The sequence below is a fragment of the Pelobates fuscus genome, chromosome 4 (assembly GCF_036172605.1).
Source record: "Pelobates fuscus isolate aPelFus1 chromosome 4, aPelFus1.pri, whole genome shotgun sequence".
Classification (NCBI taxonomy): Eukaryota; Metazoa; Chordata; class Amphibia; order Anura; family Pelobatidae; genus Pelobates; species Pelobates fuscus.
The window spans coordinates 292,944,626-292,963,978 of record NC_086320.1 but is presented as its reverse complement, the minus strand read 5'-3'; the positions used below and the strand labels follow the sequence as shown (position 1 = coordinate 292,963,978).

Below are 19,353 nucleotides of genomic sequence, written 5' to 3'. Positions count from 1 at the left end.
TACATGTACAGGGCAAAGTCATATCTTATCTGGTTCTTGTCGGCAATCGGTTGGGAAAAATGTCGTCTTCTGGTGAGTGTATCCGTGGATTCGGCAATCTCAAGGATGTAGTCCGTGTTGTCCTGGTGGCTTATCACTGGTGAGGGTTGTGGTGGAAGTGGTAGTCTTTTCCCTGGTGCCTTTCGTGTTTGATCGTGGTTAGTTGGTGGTTGGGGGACGAGGTCCTCCGGGCGCCGGGTTTCCCGTCAGATTTGGGCGCGGGCCTCTGGCTGCTGGCCTTTCGAAGGGTCGCCTGTCTGTCGATTCCGCAGAAAAGTCGATGGCGGGTAGGCCCAGGCGTTCTGCGAATTCAGCGGCTTCAGAAATGTTGTGCAGGGTGTGGGTTCTGTCATTCCGTCTGACCTGCAGCTTGAAGGGGTGTCCCCAGGTGTACCTTATATGTCTTCTGGCCAGTTCCAGGGTGAGGGGGCCTTAGTTCCCGCCTTTTGCGCAGAGTGCTCGGGGCTAAATCTTGGTAGAAGGATACCTGATGCCCTTCTATCTGCAGCGGGGTGTCTCTGGCCGCTCTCATGAGTGCTTCCTTGATGTGGAAGTAATGCATGCGGATAATAATGTCCGTGGGCTGGGTTGCGTTGGGGAGGGGGGCTTTGAGGGCCCTGTGTGCCCTGTATAGCAGGAGTTCGGCTGGTGAGGCTTCGGGTAGTAGGCCGCAGAATAGTTCTCGCAGCGTGGATGCTAGCGTATCAATTCCCACTGTCTCTGCAACCCCTCTAATCCGTATATTATTACGGCGGGAGTGGTTATTAAGGTCTTCTTGGGCCTCTTCTAGTTGGTGTACCTGCTCTTGTAGTGCAGCAATGGCGGTCTCGTTCGCCTGGGTCCGCGAGGATGTGCGGTCTATTTGATCTTCAATGGCGGTGGTTCTGTGCGTCAAATCATTGAGGCTTGCAGTGATAGGTGCTAGGTGCCTGGTGAACTCAGCAGCCATATTGGTCTTGATCTCTTGTAGCAGGTGCCGGAGGTCGTCCCTTGTGAGGGGTGTTGTGGCTGCCATGCGGCTTGTGTCACTTGCCGCGGAGTCAGAGTCCTCATCGCGGCCATCTTCCCCGCATGTGGAGCTCTCTGCCCTGCGGGCGCGGAATATCGGCGCCACCTCCCATGTCAGGTCGGTCAGGGGCGTCGTGGGGATGTTGTGGACCGAGTGGGGAGAGATTTCGCCGGGTATACTCGCTGTTTTTAGTGCTTGAGATGCCTGCCGGTACGGAGCTCTAGAAGAAAGCAGCCATCCGCACCGGAAGTCAGGCGCCGCCCCCGCCGACATAGAGGATTTAAGGAGGTAGGAGGGCTGTAATCTACCTGTAATGTGTACCTGGGCTCCTTATAATGAATGGGGATATTTATATAATGGAAGACATTATTACTTGCTCCACTATAAGACATTTTTAGTGTGTGTCTAATTCAGACGTGGGTGCTCTGTGCTGATTCTGAACAAGACAGTTTGTGATTTTCATATTTAAATTTAAGCTTTACTCAATATCTGAACATAATGATTCTTTTCTAATACAGGACAGTACAAATGTACTAATAAACATGTTGAAAGACAGTAGAAATAACATTGACATCAGTCCAAGAAGGTTTTAAAAACCCTTACAAAGAATAATGTCAGTGACCTGGTAGTAGTGCTTGGAACCGGGGTGAGCGCGGCTGTAGGCCCAGATGTCCCTGCGCTCCGCTCATGGCAGTGTTGCATTGAAGGTGTGATAGATGTTGCAGACCAGTTTGAGGTATTGCACCCTGGGGACGTTGTGGAATTCAGAAAAAGAGTGCAGCTTGAGCAAGACTTACAAGTTGTCGCAAATTATCTGATCAGGAAACTGTCACCACGACCGGTGACATCGAACCCAGATTTTTCCAAGATTGCCTAATGGAAGTATTTGATGAGCTAGAAAGTCATATTCAGAACCCCACCGTTCTCGAGTCTATCATTAGTCTAATGGACAAAGGGGCGATGGTGCTCACTACAAACTATGATAAACTGCTGGAGCTATATGGGCAGAATATGGGCAAACCCATGGAATCGATAAACCTGAATGATAATGTGAAGGTTTTGCAGTGGGTACAAAGCCGCATCAAGTATGGTGTTTTGCATATCAACGGATTGTACACGGATCCCTGTGCCATGATTCTGGATCCATGTGGAAATAAAGATGTTGCACAGGACTCTGAACTGCTGGATGAGCTACCTCCTCCTCCTGGTACTCCTGCTGCCGCTGGGGAGCGAGACCGATTGTCTCCTCTCCCTGTGGCTCCAACTTCAGTCGGGGATCTGGGCCGGCTGCCCAGTATCCCTGTAGGGCCAGTGGAGAGACCTCGATCCCATCCCTACCTGTCGTTTGGGGGTCCTCCAAGGACCAGTCTATGAGATTCCCCAGGACTTGGGAATAAGGACCACCTGCCTCCTCTCTCTGTAGCTCTGGCTGCAACTGGGGATCTGGGCCGGCTGCCCAGCATCCCTGTAGGGCCGTTAGAGAGACCTCGTCCCATCTCCACCTGTCTGTTGGAGGTCCTTCCCGGACCAGTCTATGAGGTCCACTACCTCGGGTACCTCTGGTGGCTGCTGGGGAAGGAGACCGGTTGTCTCTTTCCTCTGCACGGTGCACTGCCACTGGGGAGTTAGACCGGTTGTCCCCAACCCCAGTCTCCACAATCTGAACTCACATTCCCATGCTGCTTGGTTCTCCTCATCCAACTCTTGCATGATACGGACGATCACCTCTTCCGAAGGGTCTGGGCCATACTCGACTAGCCGCCTCTTTACCTCTGTGATGTAAGCGTCGCCCTCATAGCAATAGGTCATGTTTGCTTGGCCCACTCTGGGCCACTAGCTCTTCGATCCGCACCTTGGATTCCACTGTAGACAGGGGTGCTGCACGAGTGCTAGTGTCACCCTCACTTGTAGCTCCGTAACGTTACCAATGAAACAGATAGCCAGGGAATCATGGGAGTTGTAGTTCAGCAACATCTGGGGGGTCGCAGGTTGGACAGCCCTGGTTTAAACCCTTTCAGTTGGCAATATGCCCATGTACACAGTGTCATATATAAATATTTCTGTGATATATAGCTTTCATAGATAGATTTGGTCAGGATGTGTGATCATCAGAGATAAATTAACTCTCTTATTGCATGGGCCTTGTGTTTCTTTTTTCATTTGAGTTCCCTTCTCCCCGAAACATTCAAACCCTGCATGCAGTTCTTCAGGTTTCCTTCTCTGTAACAATAGTAAGGCACGTGTGTCAGGGTACCTGAGGCCTCTACCTCTAAGGGAGGTAGAGACTTGATGGTTTATCCGTCCAGGCGAGCTGTTTCCTCCGTTCCTCGCGGTTCATCCAGCCACTTAAACACCGGCCGCGAGGAATCCACGTCCTTTTCTAGCAGGACGCTCAATACGTGACGTCATGACGCTATCACGAGCGACCTGTCACTCAAGTGTCCGATATCCAATCGGCACTTGTCAGAGGCGTGCTTACCATCCGGAGCCAGGGTATTTAAGCTTACTTCTCTCTTCAGCTCATTGCCCTGTCGTGGTTCTAGCTTGTCTAGTCACTCAGTGCTCTGGTATTCTAGTTTGCTCTATTTGGTTTTGACTCGGCTTGTTGTACTTCCCTGCTTCTCTGTTCTCCCTTGATCCGGCTTGTCTCTCGCTTATCTGTCTTCCCGTTCCCTCGACCTCGGCTTGTCTCTGACTATTCTCTATTACTCTCGGTACGTTAGTCCGGCCATTCTAAGGCCCGGTATACGTACCTTTCCACTCTTTGTACTCTGCGTGTTGGATCCCTGTCCCGATCCTGACATTACGACAGGGCCAATGGATCCTGCAGGTACAAACAGTCAGCTTGGTTCTTCTGATCCCAGGTTTGACGCCATGGAGCATAGGATGGATCAGATGGCTCTAGCACTACAGGCACTTTTGTCTCGTGCTAGTAACCCACCTGAGGAGACACGTACTCCTTCTATTTCTCCTGCAGTCTCAGGTCTAGAGGTAGCCACTGTAGGTGCTTCTTCCCGTATTACCCCACCAGTACGTTATGGCGGGTCACCGGAGAAGTGCCGTGGTTTTCTGAACCAGATTAGCATCCATTTCGAATTACAACCCCGATCTTATCCTACAGATAGAGCGAAGGTTGGATTTGTTATTACTTTACTCATTGAGAAAGCTCTGAGATGGGCCAATCCTTTATGGGAGAATGATAATCCACTAGTCTATAATTATAATGCCTTTGTAGCTGCGTTTAGAAGAACTTTTGACCCTCCTGGTAGAAAGGTCAATGCAGCTAGATTACTGTTGCGCCTTAGACAGGACAATCGAACACTTGTGGACTATGCACTAGAGTTCAGGTCCTTGGCGGCAGAAGTTAAGTGGAACGAACAGGCTTATATAGATGTGTTTCTGAATGGGTTATCAGATGTAATTCTTGACGAGGTCGCTACTAGAGAACTCCCTGAGAATTTGGAGGATTTAATTTCTTTTATATCTCGTATTGATGAACGCATAAGAGAGAGGCAGAACACTCGAGATAGGACCCGTAGACCCTCCTTTAAACTAGCACCTACCTTTCAAAATTCTGAGTTTGAGGACTTACGTATTTCTGAACCTATGCAGATAGGCAGTACTCATCTCACAGAGAGAGAGAGACAGTACAGAAGAAGGGAGGGTTTATGTATGTATTGTGGAGTCAGAGGACATTTACGCCTAAATTGTCCTAATCGTTCGGGAAACGCTCGCACCTAAGTTTCTCTAGAGGACAGGCCTTGGGTGTTTCTACTTTGTCCTCTATTCACAACTACAAAGAGTTCAGGCTTCTGTTACCCGTTTCTTTGAGGTGGGAGAAGGGAGTAGTAAAGACTATGGCACTAATCGATTCTGGAGCTGCTGAGAGCTTTATAGATCAGGGTTTTGTTGCCAAGCATGCTATCCCATCCCAGTTAAAAGAGACACCACTGGCTGTTGAGGCCATCGATGGTAGACCGTTACTTGAGCCTGTTATTTTCCATGAGACCATACCGATTAACTTAACTGTTGGCATCCTACATAAAGAGGATATATCCTTAATGCTCATTTCTTCTCCGTCTATTCCCATAGTCCTGGGGTACTCCTGGTTGAGGAGACACAACCCTATTATTAATTGGGAGTCAGGGGAGATAGTTTCGTGGGGAAAGAATTGTCAAGAAAAATGCTTGCGGAAGGTCTTACCTCTCGGATTAACTAACACATCGACTACCTCTGACAATCCTACAGAGACACAAATTCCGCCTCAGTATCTAGATTTAAAGGCAGTATTTGACAAAAAGAAAGCCGATACCTTACCTCCTCACAGGTCCTTTGATTGCAAAATTAACCTACTCCCTGGTACCATGCCTCCCAGAGGTCATGTATACCCATTATCTACAAAAGAGAACTCAGTTCTAGAGGAGTATATTCACGAGAATTTAGACAAGGGATTCATCAGGAGGTCCTCCTCCCCTGCCGGGGCTGGATTTTTTTTTGTTAAAAAGAAAGATGGTTCTTTGAGACCTTGTATTGATTATCGAGGCTTGAATAAGATAACCATTAAAAATGCCTACCCGATTCCCTTGATCACCGAACTCTTCGATCGTTTGAAGGGCTCTACAATTTTCACCAAGTTAGACCTCAGAGGGGCATATAACTTGGTGAGAATCCAGCAGGGACATGAGTGGATGACGGCATTCAATACTCGATATGGTCACTATGAATATACTGTTATGCCTTTTGGGTTATGCAATGCGCCAGCTGTATTCCAGGATCTGATAAATGAGGTTCTTAGGGAATTTCAGCAAGAGTGCGTCATTGTATACCTAGATGATATACTCATTCATTCTAGTGAGATTGAGACTCATCACAAGCAAGTCAGGAGGGTCTTGCACAAGCTTCTCCAGCATGGCTTGTACTGCAAGTTGGAGAAATGTAGCTTTGATCAAACCCAGGTAACCTTTCTCGGCTATGTGATCTCTGGGGAGGGATTTAAGATGGATCCGGATAAGCTCCAATCCATTCTAGAGTGGCCTTTACCCAAAGGTCTTAAAGCCGTACAGAGATTTATTGGTTTTTCTAATTATTATAGGCGCTTTATTAAGGGCTATTCTTCCATTATCGCACCTATCACTAATATGACCAAACAGGGGGCTGATACTAAGAATTGGACTACTGAAGCTCTCCTTGCGTTCAAAACTCTCAAGGAGCTTTTCGCTTCCGCTCCAATTTTAGTTCACCCCGACACTTCTCTGCCTTTTCTACTTGAGGTAGACGCATCAGAGACTGGTTTAGGTGCTGTCCTATCTCAAAGGTTGGGGGTTGATAAACCATTACATCCATGTGGATTTTTCTCTAAAAAATTGACCGGTACTGAAAGCAGATATGACATTGGTGACAGAGAATTACTAGCGGTTATCAAGGCTTTGAAAGAGTGGAGACATTTATTGGAAGGTACATTACATCCTGTTACCATTCTAACTGACCACAAAAATTTGTCTTATATCGGAGAGGCTAAGCGGTTGTCCTCCAGGCAGGCTCGTTGGTCGTTGTTTCTTACCCATTTCAATTACGTTCTGACTTACAGACCTGGGTCAAAGAATTCTAAAGCCGATGCGCTATCTCGCCAATATGAGCCCTCTGCTTCAGTTGAACCACTTATGTCCTCCATTGTACCCAAATGCAATATTATTGCTAATACCAGTCTCAAAATTCATTCTCCGCTACTTGACCAGATCTTGAAGTCACAACATCTAGCTCCCGGAAACACTCCTGAGGGAAGAAACTTTGTTCCTCCTGAACTTCAACTGGAGCTCTTACAATGTTTTCACGAAAGTAAAATAGCTGGTCATCCTGGTATTCGCAAGACATACTCTTTGATATCCAAGGATTTCTGGTGGTCTTCACTTCGAAAAGATATTGAGGAGTTCGTCGCAGCTTGTGAAACTTGTGCCAAGACTAAACTACCTCATGCATCTCCATGTGGCCTCTTACACCCCTTGGACATTCCTGAGAAACCTTGGTCCTGTTTGTCCATAGACTTTATCGTTGATTTGCCTGCTTCCAAAAGACAGACTGTTATTCTCACGGTGGTGGATAGATTTACTAAGATGGCCCATTTCGTGCCATTACCTAAACTTCCGACTTCTCCTGAATTGGCGGAGATTTTTGCAAGAGAGGTTTTTCGCCTACATGGGATTCCTTCGGAGATTGTTTCTGATAGAGGCTCTCAATTTGTCTCACGTTTCTGGAGATCCTTTTGTTCTCAAATGGGCATCAAATTGAACTTCTCCTCGGCCTATCACCCTCAGTCTAACGGAGCTGCTGAACGTACCAATCAAAAGATCGAACAGTATCTGCGTTGCTTTGTTTCCGAACACCAGGACGATTGGGTCGGTCTGATTCCTTGGGCGGAGTTCGCACACAATAACCTTGTTTGCGATTCAACTCGCTCTAGCCCTTTCTTCATGAACTATGGCTTTCATCCTTCGATTTTTCCTTCGGTTTCCTCTTCTCAGGGGATACCGTCGGTTGATGATCATGTCGCCAACCTGAAGAAATTATGGGATCAGACTCGGCAAATTCTGTTACATAGTTCCTCGTTGTTCAAGAAACACGCTGACAAGCATAGAAGAGCAGCTCCTGTTTTTGTTCCTGGGGATAGGGTATGGTTAAGTACTAAGAATATTCGACTAAAAGTTCCATCTATGAAATTTGCTCCTCGCTACATAGGCCCTTACAGGGTTCTCACTCGTATCAATCCGGTTGCGTATCGCCTTGTTCTGCCACCTGCCTTACGCATTCCTAACTCTTTTCATGTCTCCTTGTTGAAACCTCTTATTTGCAACAAATTCTCCTCTAAGGTCTCCTCGCCTCGTCCTGTTCAGGTGGAGGGTCGGGAGGAGTACGAGGTCAGCTCCATCGTTGATTCCAGAATTTCAAGGGGAAAATTGCAATATCTGGTCAACTGGAGGGGATATGGTCCTGAGGAGAGGAGTTGGGTACCTCAGGAGGACGTTCATGCTTCTCGCCTTCGCAGAGCATTTCACCTTCGCTTCCCATCTCGCCCCGGTTCCTTCCGCCCGGTGGGCGTATCTGAGAGGGGGGGTACTGTCAGGGTACCTGAGGCCTCTACCTCTAAGGGAGGTAGAGACTTGATGGTTTATCCGTCCAGGCGAGCTGTTTCCTCCGTTCCTCGCGGTTCATCCAGCCACTTAAACACCGGCCGCGAGGAATCCACGTCCTTTTCTAGCAGGACGCTCAATACGTGACGTCATGACGCTATCACGAGCGACCTGTCACTCAAGTGTCCGATATCCAATCGGCACTTGTCAGAGGCGTGCTTACCATCCGGAGCCAGGGTATTTAAGCTTACTTCTCTCTTCAGCTCATTGCCCTGTCGTGGTTCTAGCTTGTCTAGTCACTCAGTGCTCTGGTATTCTAGTTTGCTCTATTTGGTTTTGACTCGGCTTGTTGTACTTCCCTGCTTCTCTGTTCTCCCTTGATCCGGCTTGTCTCTCGCTTATCTGTCTTCCCGTTCCCTCGACCTCGGCTTGTCTCTGACTATTCTCTATTACTCTCGGTACGTTAGTCCGGCCATTCTAAGGCCCGGTATACGTACCTTTCCACTCTTTGTACTCTGCGTGTTGGATCCCTGTCCCGATCCTGACAACGTGTCATGGAAGTGGTGGGGCAGACTTTTCAGAAAGAATATGACATTTGTTATTACATCTTATGCTATATTTATCTTGCGGTGTCGAGATGTCTAGGAGTGCACTTTTTCATCCTTGAATTCAAAAGGCCTCCAATATATAAATAATACAATAACTTTGATGCATTAACACTCACTTTGTATCCCTGGCTGCTGGCTCTGGAACAGGCTCTAGATGCAGCACGGAGGGTGGGAGGACAGTTAAAGACATTTATTTATTTTCGTTTCTTTCGTTTGAACAAAACTGACAAGTTTCTAGGGAAGGGGACCCCGAAGGAAATACATCTTTTAGAGTCCATTTGAATGGACTGTAAGCAGCTTTTTAAAAATATTTATTTTCATATTTTATGTTCTAAAATGATGCAAACTGCTATGGATGCTTGCCATCAAACACATTTAAAATGGTTTCTGGGTCCTTTACAGAGCACAGGACTGAAACAAATCTTAAAATCAAGCTACTTTAGAGAATCATCAAAAATAAAAAAAAATAAAAGACACTTTTGCAACAGTTTAAATAATGTTTTACATTTGCTTAAGGCAAATGTCTTTGCCGTATAATAAAGGTTTAATGTGATTATCTTGCAAAAAAAATAAAAAAAAATCATACATGGCAAAAGAGTCAAAAAGGCTTTAATCACAAATGTGCATCTCATCTCAAGACGTCTTGGTCCTTAAGGGGTTACGTACCTGATTAATATAATTTTTGTTTGTTCTGATTGTGTCTTAATCGAATTTTTTGTTTTCCAATTTGACAATTTTTTTTTTTAATTGTTTTTGGTTGGAATACAGAAAAGAAAGGAATAGGGAAAATCATACATCCAAATAGCATTTCTTGCATGACAATGGCTTGGGGTTTGCATAATGCATAGAATAGGACAAATATACAAGTGTACCATCGGTAACATAGAATTAAACTTAAGTCATACAATTTAAGCATCTAAACCATATTAGTGTGGAACATGTCTGAAACATTGTGTCCAGTATTTTAGAGCTGTGGGGAAAGTAAGACAACCCACATGGTTGTGCATTCGTTAAATAAGTAGTATGTTTTGACTTTCTGGGTCAACATAATAATACAAGCAATGGTAAAGAATTGAAACATAAGAATTAGGTCAACTCGTACATAAATAATGGTGACCTGTACAATTCTACAATTCATCCAAGTCTATATGAAAGTCTGCAGGTTTTAGCTTCCTACATGTGCGAATTAGGGTGAAGCTTAAGTGGTGATATGGGTGCGTGTGGGGGGGATGGGTGTGGAAAGTTCCAGCATGCTGTGTTAGGGATTGGGAAGTGGTTTATGCTTCAATCTTAAAATGTCTGTATATTACTAAGGAATTGAAGTTTCTTAAATTGATTACCCTCATAAAGCTTTTAATAAGTTTCACAAGACACAGATCTGGTGTACTCTCTGCCAAGTCTACATATTTTGATCTCATGAAAGGAGCAATCCCTGTTGAGCTTATCATTCATTGAGGAAGAAGAAGAAGGTCTTCCATCTTGGCGCAAAAACACACTTGTATCTTCTGCTACTTTTTGGATTGCCTCATCCAATATTTTCCCGAAAAGTTTATCCTCTTGGAAGGGCATGTCACAAAGACTTGCTTTAGGAGCATAATCTACATCCCATGAATGTAGCCATAAGGCTCTTTTAATGGCTACTGAAAGGGCCATACCTGTAGCCATGATCTTGGTAAAGTCCAGTGAGGCTTTTGTACACCAACCGCATTTCTTTTAGTGAGTGTAAAACATTTTCTCTTTTTACTCCACTTTCAATATCTTCTTCCAAATTACCAATTCATACTTGTAGGGCTCTTGTAACAGTATTCGAAGCCCTTGCCCGGCTGGATAAGCTTTTACCAAGCTGCAGTTTTGGCACTTCTCCATAGGTTCTCTTAAGTAAGCCATACTGTCTACGGGCAGTGTGGTCTTTTTTGCCAGTCTTATACCTGCAGCTTCTATGTACAGTTTTTACATTTTTATTAAAAGAATATACTCTTGGCAAATTACCCTGTAGGGACAATCTTTTTTCTGGTTTGGACGGTTCATTGAGAATTAAATCCATGATGGAACCATGTAGAGAAAACAATCGCTTGTTGGATTTTTAGGTCCTCAAAAATTATGTCAGAGACTTTTATCTCAACTGATCTGGGGACAATAGATTGTTTCAAATTTTCAATTTCCTCTTCATCTTCTGACAAATATTCTAAATTAACTCTAAATTAGCTAGACAAATCCATAGGTCCGTGTTTCTTTGCTGTTTTGGTAGAAATAAATTTAAGTCATTCTGTGATAGCTTGAGAAATCCAATATTTTAGCGTTTTTCTGGGGAAACTTCCTGGAAGAACATCTCTCAGCCACTTCTTCCATACATTAGAAGCATAGATTTTTGCAAGATGGGGCTTTAGACACACAGCCTATGCAACAGTTAGTTTACAACTGTTTCTTCTTTGGTAATGTATCTTGGGAGCATTATGGGCTAAAATCACAGAACCATACACTTAACCATACACTGAACTTGCAAGGCACTATTTTTGTCCCATAAATTAAGAAAAATGTCTCACCTTTTATTTCTATGCTCTATCCCTGAAATAAAAGGGATTTGGGGTAGTGCACAGGAAATTATTTTCTTTGGTTTTTATTGTATGTTTTGGGGCTTATTTGTACTATGGTCATTTCTGCCACCCAGGAATAGTGGGAGTCTGAGTAAAGGACTTATTTTTGTGTATTTGTGTTTTTTTTTTAAAATTACACAGCCATGTTACAATGCTGCCGCATAACCTATCTGTTCCCTATTAAAGGGACACTATAGGCACCCCAGACCACTTCAGCTTATTGGAGTGGTCTAGGTGCAGTGCCCCTTTTGCACTTAGTGATGCAATGTTAAACATTGCAGTTACAGAGAAACTGCAATGTTTACATTGCAACTCTAAGTCTGCCTTAAATGAAACAAAAACTCTCCATTTGTCTAAATATGCATAGGGATTTGGGGGTAGTACACAGGTAACTCTTTCAGAGATTTACATTTATTTACCTTTCATCATAACTTTTAAAACCTTTCTTTCATAATCTTATTAATTTTATAGCCTGTGGATGCAGCTTGTGTATTGTATGCAGAGTGTGTAATGGATGCAGTATCTGTGTTTGTGTAGTCGGTGCAGTGTTTTTGCTTATTAATATTATTATTATTATATTTATTTAGTGCCAACAAATTACGTAGCGCTTTACAATAGGTGGACTAACAAACATGTAATTGTAATCAGACAAGTTTGACGCACAGAAACAGAGGGGTTGAGGGCCCTGCTTTAAGTGCTTGCATGATAGAGGGAGTGGGGTAAAGTGAAATAAAAGGTAAGGGAAGTATTAGGGAAGTAGACTGATAGAATAGTAATCAATGAAGACTTAGTGGTTTTTTTTTTTGAGCCATTAACAGTTTAATTGATATGCTATTGTGAAAAGGTGAGTTTTGAATGGTTTTTTGAAGGAATGGACACTAGGTGAGCGTCAAACGGAAAAGGGAAAGGAGTTCCACAGGATTGGTGCAGCCTTGAAGGCGAGCATCACAGGTGGAAGTACGAACAGAGGAAAAACGCAGGTCTTCGACAGAGCGTAGGGGCCTAGATGGGGCATACTTGTGTATTAGGGAGGATAGATAGGTGGGAGAAGCATTATGTAGAAATTTGAAAGCAAGAACCAGAATTTTATATTGAGTCCTATATCTTACAGGAAGCCAATGCAAGTACTGACAGAGGGGTGAGGCGTGGGAGGTGGAGGCGGGCAGGAAGAAGAGCATCACCACCGCATTAATTATAGACTGTAATAGGGCAAGTTGTGAGCACGTAAGACCACTGAGAAGCGGATTGCAGTAGTCAAGGCGAGAGAGGACTGTGGCATGGACCAGCACCTTAGCCGCATCTGGCGTTTAGTAGGGGTGGATGCGCGCATTGTTTTTGAGATGGAAGCGGCAGGATTTGGCGATTGATTGGGCATGAGTGGTGAAGGAGAGGCCGGAGTCAAAGAGAACACCTAGGTAGCGAGCCTGCGTGGTGGAGCTGATGGTAGCACCATTAACATGGAGGTAGACAGAAACGGGAGTAGCAACACTTGAGGGAGGAAAGTCCAGAATTTCTGTTTTGGACAAGTTGAGCTTAAGTAAGTGTGTATCCATCCAATTAAAAATAGCAGGGAGGCAGTCAGAGACACTAGTCAAGAGGGGCGGGGAGAGATCAGGGGAGAAAGATAGATTTGCATGCCATCTGCATAGAAGTGATATTGGAAGCCAAAGGAACTGATGAGTTTACCAAGGGAGGCAGTATAGATAGAGAACAAGGACTAAACCTTGGGGGACACCAACAGAGAGTGGTTGGAAGGAGGAGGTAGAGTCAGAGAAAGAAACACTAAACGAGTGCTGGATGAGGTAGGAGGAGCACTAGGAGAGAGCAATATCTCATAGACGGAGATTACAGAGGATGAGAAGAAGCTGTTGATGATCAACAGTATCAAAAGCAGCGGAAAGATCAATGAGAATTAAGATAGAGTAGTGACCATGAGATTTTGCAGCGAGTAGATTTGGTCAGAGCAATTTCCACAGAGTGCTGAGCGTGGAAGCCAGACTGAAGTGGGTCGAGCAGAGAATTGGACTCGAGGTAGTCTGTCAATCTCACATACACAAGTCTTTCAAGGATCTTGGACACAAAAGGCAGTAGTGAGACAGGGAGTTGGGGTCAAGGTTGGGCTTTTTTAGAATCAGGGTTACAGTTGCATGTTTGAAGGGTTATGGAAATATGCCAGAGGAGAAGGAGAAATTGAGAATTTTAGTGAAAGGCAAAGCAAGAGAAGGAGACAGAGTATGGATGAGATGCGAAGGAAAAGGATCAAGGGAGCAGGTGGTGGGGCAGGAGGACCAGAGCAGATCAGAAACCTCTTCCGCTGTAGCAGGTGTGAATGAACATAGAACAGCAGAGGGAGTGAGGTTGGGGGAAGTATTGTAAGGGGAAGGAGAGAGAGCAATTCTTAAAGGGACACTCCAGTCACCCAGACCACTTCTGCCCATTGGAGTGGTCTGGGTGCGAACTCCCACTAACCTTAACCCTACAACTGTAATTATTGCAGGCTTTTTTTTATAAACTGCAATAATTACCTTGCAGGGTTAACTCCACCTCTAGTGGCTGTCTACTAGACAGCCACTAGAGGGCACTTCCTGCTCTATAGCACAGAAAATAGTAGAAATATTCTCACAGTATTATAAGGAATTATATAATATACCGGATAAGAGAAATTTAAATATAAAATAAAGAAATAAGAAGATAAACCAATACCAAAGGAATCATATGAAAGTTAAAGGGACACTCCAGGCACCCAGACCACTTCTGCTCATTGGAGTGGTCTGGGTGCCAACTCCCACTACCCTTAACCCTGCAAGTGTAATTATTGCAGTTTTTCATAAACTGCAATAATTACATTGCAGGGTTAACTCCACCTCTAGTGGCTGTCTACTAGACAGCCACTAGAGGTCATTTCCTGGGTTCTAGCACAGGAAACCTGTGCTAGAGTGTCGCTGGACGTCCTCACGCTGTGTGAGGACCTCCAGCGTCGCTTTATTCCCCATAGGAAAGCATTGGAAAGCATTTTGAATGCTTTCCTATGGGGAGCTCTAATGCGCATGCACGACATTGCCGCGCATGCACATTAGGTCTCCCCGGCCAGTGGGCGGGATCAGTCTCGCCCACCGGCCAACGCAATCATTGGGAGGAGCGGCGGCGGAGGAAGAAGCAGCGACGTGGGACATCGTCACTGCCTCTGGTAAGGTTCTGAAGGGGGTTTCACCCCTTCAGCAACTGGGGATTGGGGGGTGGGAGGGAGAGGGGAAATGCAGTGCCAGGAAAACGGATTGTTCTCCTGGCACTGGAGTTTCCCTTTAAAGGAATGAATTGAAATAGGTGGACAGTGTGAACTTCAAAGGAAGTAAAGGATAGGGCAGGGAAGATTGATTGAAAGGTACATTAAGGGGAGAGAAGGATGCCTACACCACCTCCTTTACAGTTGTTGGGTCTTGGAGTGTGGGAGAATTGTAGCCCACCAAAACATAAAGAGGCAGGAGTGGCACTATCAGGGGAGGGGAAAAGCCAGGTCTCTGTGAGTGCTAGTAGTGTGAGGGATTTTGAGATGGAAAGGTCATGTATGGCTGTTGATTTCAGATTGCTGCAGACCAAGCGGGCGTTCCACAGTGCACACTTAATGTTGGCAAATGAGGGTAAAGGGCACGGTAATGTGATGAGGTTTGTGTGGTTTGTGGTTGTCTTAGTGTGTGCAGAGGAGGTGAAGGGCCCTGGGTTGAGAGAGACATAACCAGCTGCTAGAAGAAGGAGGAGAGATAGTGACAGGAGGTGTGAGTGGGTTTTATGTGCATGGAGTCTAGGATGAGATTGATTGTGGGTAGGAGAGAGGGAGCAGAAAAATCTGACTTTCGTGCACAAGTAATGGGGCTGGAAAGTAGGCTGTGGAAGAAAGATATGTGAGCGTCAGATAGGTCTGCAATAAAGCTGAGGGAGGGGAATATGCATCTAAGCACAGAGATGAGGGGATGGTTATTCAAACACAAACATTTGAGTTGATATCAATAAAAGAAGGGAGGGGTCAGAAGGTAGAAATCAGAGGGGAAATAGAGATATGCATATATGTGAATAAAACAATTACGTACAGGGCTAATAAAACTGTATATGTGGGGGGCGGGGCCTGAACGCAGAGCTGAGCAGTCGCATGCAGGCACAGCTCCTGCTCTGCACAAGCATCAAAAAGAATAAACGGCACAACAGAGCCCAGAACCGGTATAAAATGGGCTACCAGCAGCCAGGCGGAGTTACGCTGAATATTGTGATACCACACAAGACGCTATTAACGCCGGTTTACCGGGAATGGATGTTGAGGCCTAGCAAAGAAAGCAGCCTGATTGCCGGGTGAGGCGGCAGATCTCCCGGCGCAGGGTCAGTACCGCAGAGCAGCTCTCCTGTTCCCCTGCTACCCCCCCTATGGACCGGTGGGGGATATCCCGGTCTCCGCTGGAGGCTCACACCCACCCGCCACAGAGCAAGTTATTGCCCGACGGCACGTCACACGAGGCGCTCAAGATGGCCGCCATGCTGCACTCCGATCACAGCATGGAGGACCCAGGGCTCCAGCAATGGAGATCAAGTTTTGAAACCTGATTTGATCAACTCTGCGAAGCCTTTTGGAGACGACTACAGCACAGGCCTGTATCCCGAACCTCACCTGTAAAACGGAAGAAAGCACCAAAGGTAGTCCGTCCGTCGCACCCCAGGCAGGCAACCCACACAAATGTGCAACCGCTCCGCTGCTCCAACAGCCGGAAGGCTCCCTGCAAGCTACAGAGCTCCGGGACCCAGATCCACACTGGGCAACACACTGTCGTACCAAAACTCGCCAGGCGGCACCGTACGAAGCAGCGGAAAGCAGAGAAGTGGATGAGGGCGGCTGGACGCAGCCAACAAAGGAACTTTCATCACTGACCTGCCTCTGGCCCTCCAGACCACGCGGAGGCCAACCGGAGAAACCCGAATGGACGCTCTCGCCTACGAGCCTCTACCCAAGCATGGAGACCCCTCATGGAGAGGTGTGGAGAAACCGCATGCCTCAGTATGCACCCTGGGAGCATACATAGATCACGAGAGTGATGTAGGCTGTTAACTACACATGTCAATCACATGCATTGTATATCTTTAAAAAGTCAGTGTATTGCTATATCATTCTCTGACTAGCATCACACAACATGTTATACCTGTTTAACCTTAATTTAAGTTTGGTGCAGACAGCATACTTGAAAGCTAACGAGTTCCATTAAGTGAAGTCTGCCTCGCATGCTTACTCACTACTTAAATCTTTCTTATAACCGCGCACCTAACAGTGTCATGTCATATTTGCCCATCCTGATTACTTAATTTAAAATGTGCAATGCCTTTAATGCCGTAGCAATGTTCTCATATGTATACCGTCCAGTTTGAACCTGCTGTTGTGGCACAGCGAACATGCTTGTTAAATCACACGCACAAATAAAATAATGAATAATAAAATAAAAAATAAAAATAAAACTGTATATGTGTAGTGGATGCAGTGTGTGTTCGTGTAATGGATGCAGTGTGTGTATCTAAGTAGTGGATGCAGTGTGCTTGTTTGGGTACTGGTGTGTACTGGATGCAGTGTATGTCTGTTTGTGTAGTGGACACAGTATGTGTGTGCCTGTGTAGTACATGCAGTGTGTGTGTTCATGGGCTGTGGGGAGAGATGCAGTTTTTTAAAAATGTATAATATATATATATATATATATATATATATATATATATAATCTCTCAATCTGTGGGCAGGAAGGGGTGGACATGAGAGTCCCTGGTGATTCAGTGGCACAGGAAGGTGTTTTGTGATGAGGGGGCCCAGAGATCTAATTCTTTATCTCCTCCAGCATCAGGTCCATGGCAACCCGCGGCAACGCTCTTGTGACTACCAAAAGGAAAGGGCCTGATGCTGTAGGAGATAAAGAATTAGATCTCTGGGCCCCCTCTTCATAAGATAAGGCAGTATGGGCCCAGAGATCTGCATATATGTATAGCGTTATTTGATATATATATATATATATATATATATATGCAAATTGTCATCTCGGTCTCCGTGTGGCACAGCACATTTGCTAAAGGTACAGGGTCGGCAGGTACAGGGTTTGTGGTCTATAACCGTTCCCAAATCCTTCTCTATTTTTATCCCTAATTCACTGCCATTTAGGAGTTTAATTGCTTGTGCATTATTTACCCCGAAGTACATAATTTTGCATTTTTGTACATTAAATGTTATCTGCCATTTGAGTGTCTAGTCCCACAATCTATCTAAATCCCTCTGTAGAAAAAAAAAAGGGGGAGGTTTAAATCCTCCCTTGTACTTATATTGAAGTCAGAGTGAACCAAGTCCCCTTTTTCTCCTTACTATATTACTCAGGTACTTGAACCTGTTTATATGGAGTAATTTTCATTCTAACATTGTTGATACTGGCACTTCTTAGTTATCTAGGCAGTAGGCTTTTTTATATATTTATTCCCCTATGTGTTTTAACTTAGCAGTGTAAAATATGACAGGAATGAGCTTTCTTGTGTTGTTTAGTATGCAAATATTTGCCAGATCACCTACATTTTCATGCATGTATATGACTTTTCTATGCTGATGGACAGCATACTAATGAGAATCCATATGTAATAGCAGGTGGCTGCCTTAGGGCACACCGGCCCGTGGGTGCAGATGTCTGGGTGACCGGTTGGAGGGCAACGCCAGTACCTCCGCAGTAACGTCGATGGGGGGACATGGCCATTCTGCCTTCATCGCTGGAAGGGACTCGGACAGAGGGGGCTCAGATCCATTTCAGCATTGCCTTGCAACTCCCTCTCGCACACTGTAGAGATTCTAAGAGCAGGAATATGATGGCACTCTGGTCCCTGCACCACTACAGAGAGTGCGAGGGAGATGCAAGGCAAGCAGAGGAGTGCAGTGAACACTGGACCCTAGGCTGTGGATTAACTTCAGTTCTATTAGAGGTAAGGAGACTGGGTGGATTAAAAAAACAAAACATTTTTGAGTGTGTATGTGTGTGAGAATGGCTGTGAGTGTGTGTGTTTGTGCTTGTGTGTCTGTCAGTGTTTTTGAGTGTGTTTCACTGTGTGTATATGCTCTCACACTAAATTCCAATATCTCACACAATACTGCCCCTACCCTCCCCACTAAAGCCTCAGTCGACCACAATATGGACTCTATCCTACCCTAAAGCCCCACTCCCCCACAAAACTGTCCCTGTGCTGTAGGAAGGAATCAGTATTTTGATGAAGTCAGTACCTTTAAAATCTCTCCTTGAATAATCATTTGATTTCCCTGCTGTCACACATGAATTCTGCACACATCAGGACAGCACATTTTACGCATGATTTGAATCCATAGTGAAATGGTTGGGCACTAAATTGCAGTATTGCAGAAGGCAATTTAAATTAGGCATAAACAAAACCTAATCATGAAACTCACTTTCACATAGCTAGAAAATTGTGACATCAGAAATGTTCATTTACAAATCTGAAAAGCATGAAAACTACATTTGATCAGTAATTTCAACACAAAAGATATTTAATTAGAGGTGTCTTTTTTTGCCATTGATTTCTTGCAAAACAGACAAGGTACATTGCCTCAGACATTTAAAGTCTGTAATGAGTACTCATGTCAGGTGTTCTGAGCTCATATAGTGCAAGTTTAGAAAGCTAATTGGAAATTAACTGTTCTTTCAAAATGCAATCAACATATGTAAGCAATGAACCCAACATATCATATTGTTCAATGGGGAAGGTCCTAAATAATTAGATAGTGATACACAAAGTGCATCTATAATAACAATGTGGTTAAAGCGTACATTTAACCCCTTAAGGACCGGACTGTTTTTGCGATGTTGTACATTTGCGACCAGGCCTCTTTTTACACTTTTGTGGTGTTTGTGTTTAGCTGTAATTTTCCGCTCTCTCATTTACTGTTCCCATACAAATTATATATATATTTTTTT

At 44.9% G+C, this 19,353-nt stretch overlaps 1 pseudogene; it reads left to right on the top strand.

The window, feature by feature from the left end:
* The first annotated feature begins 1,052 nt into the window (after window positions 1–1,052).
* LOC134609443 (protein FAM118A-like) lies at window positions 1,053–10,111 on the top strand (annotated as a pseudogene).
* Window positions 10,112–19,353: the final 9,242 nt, after the last annotated feature.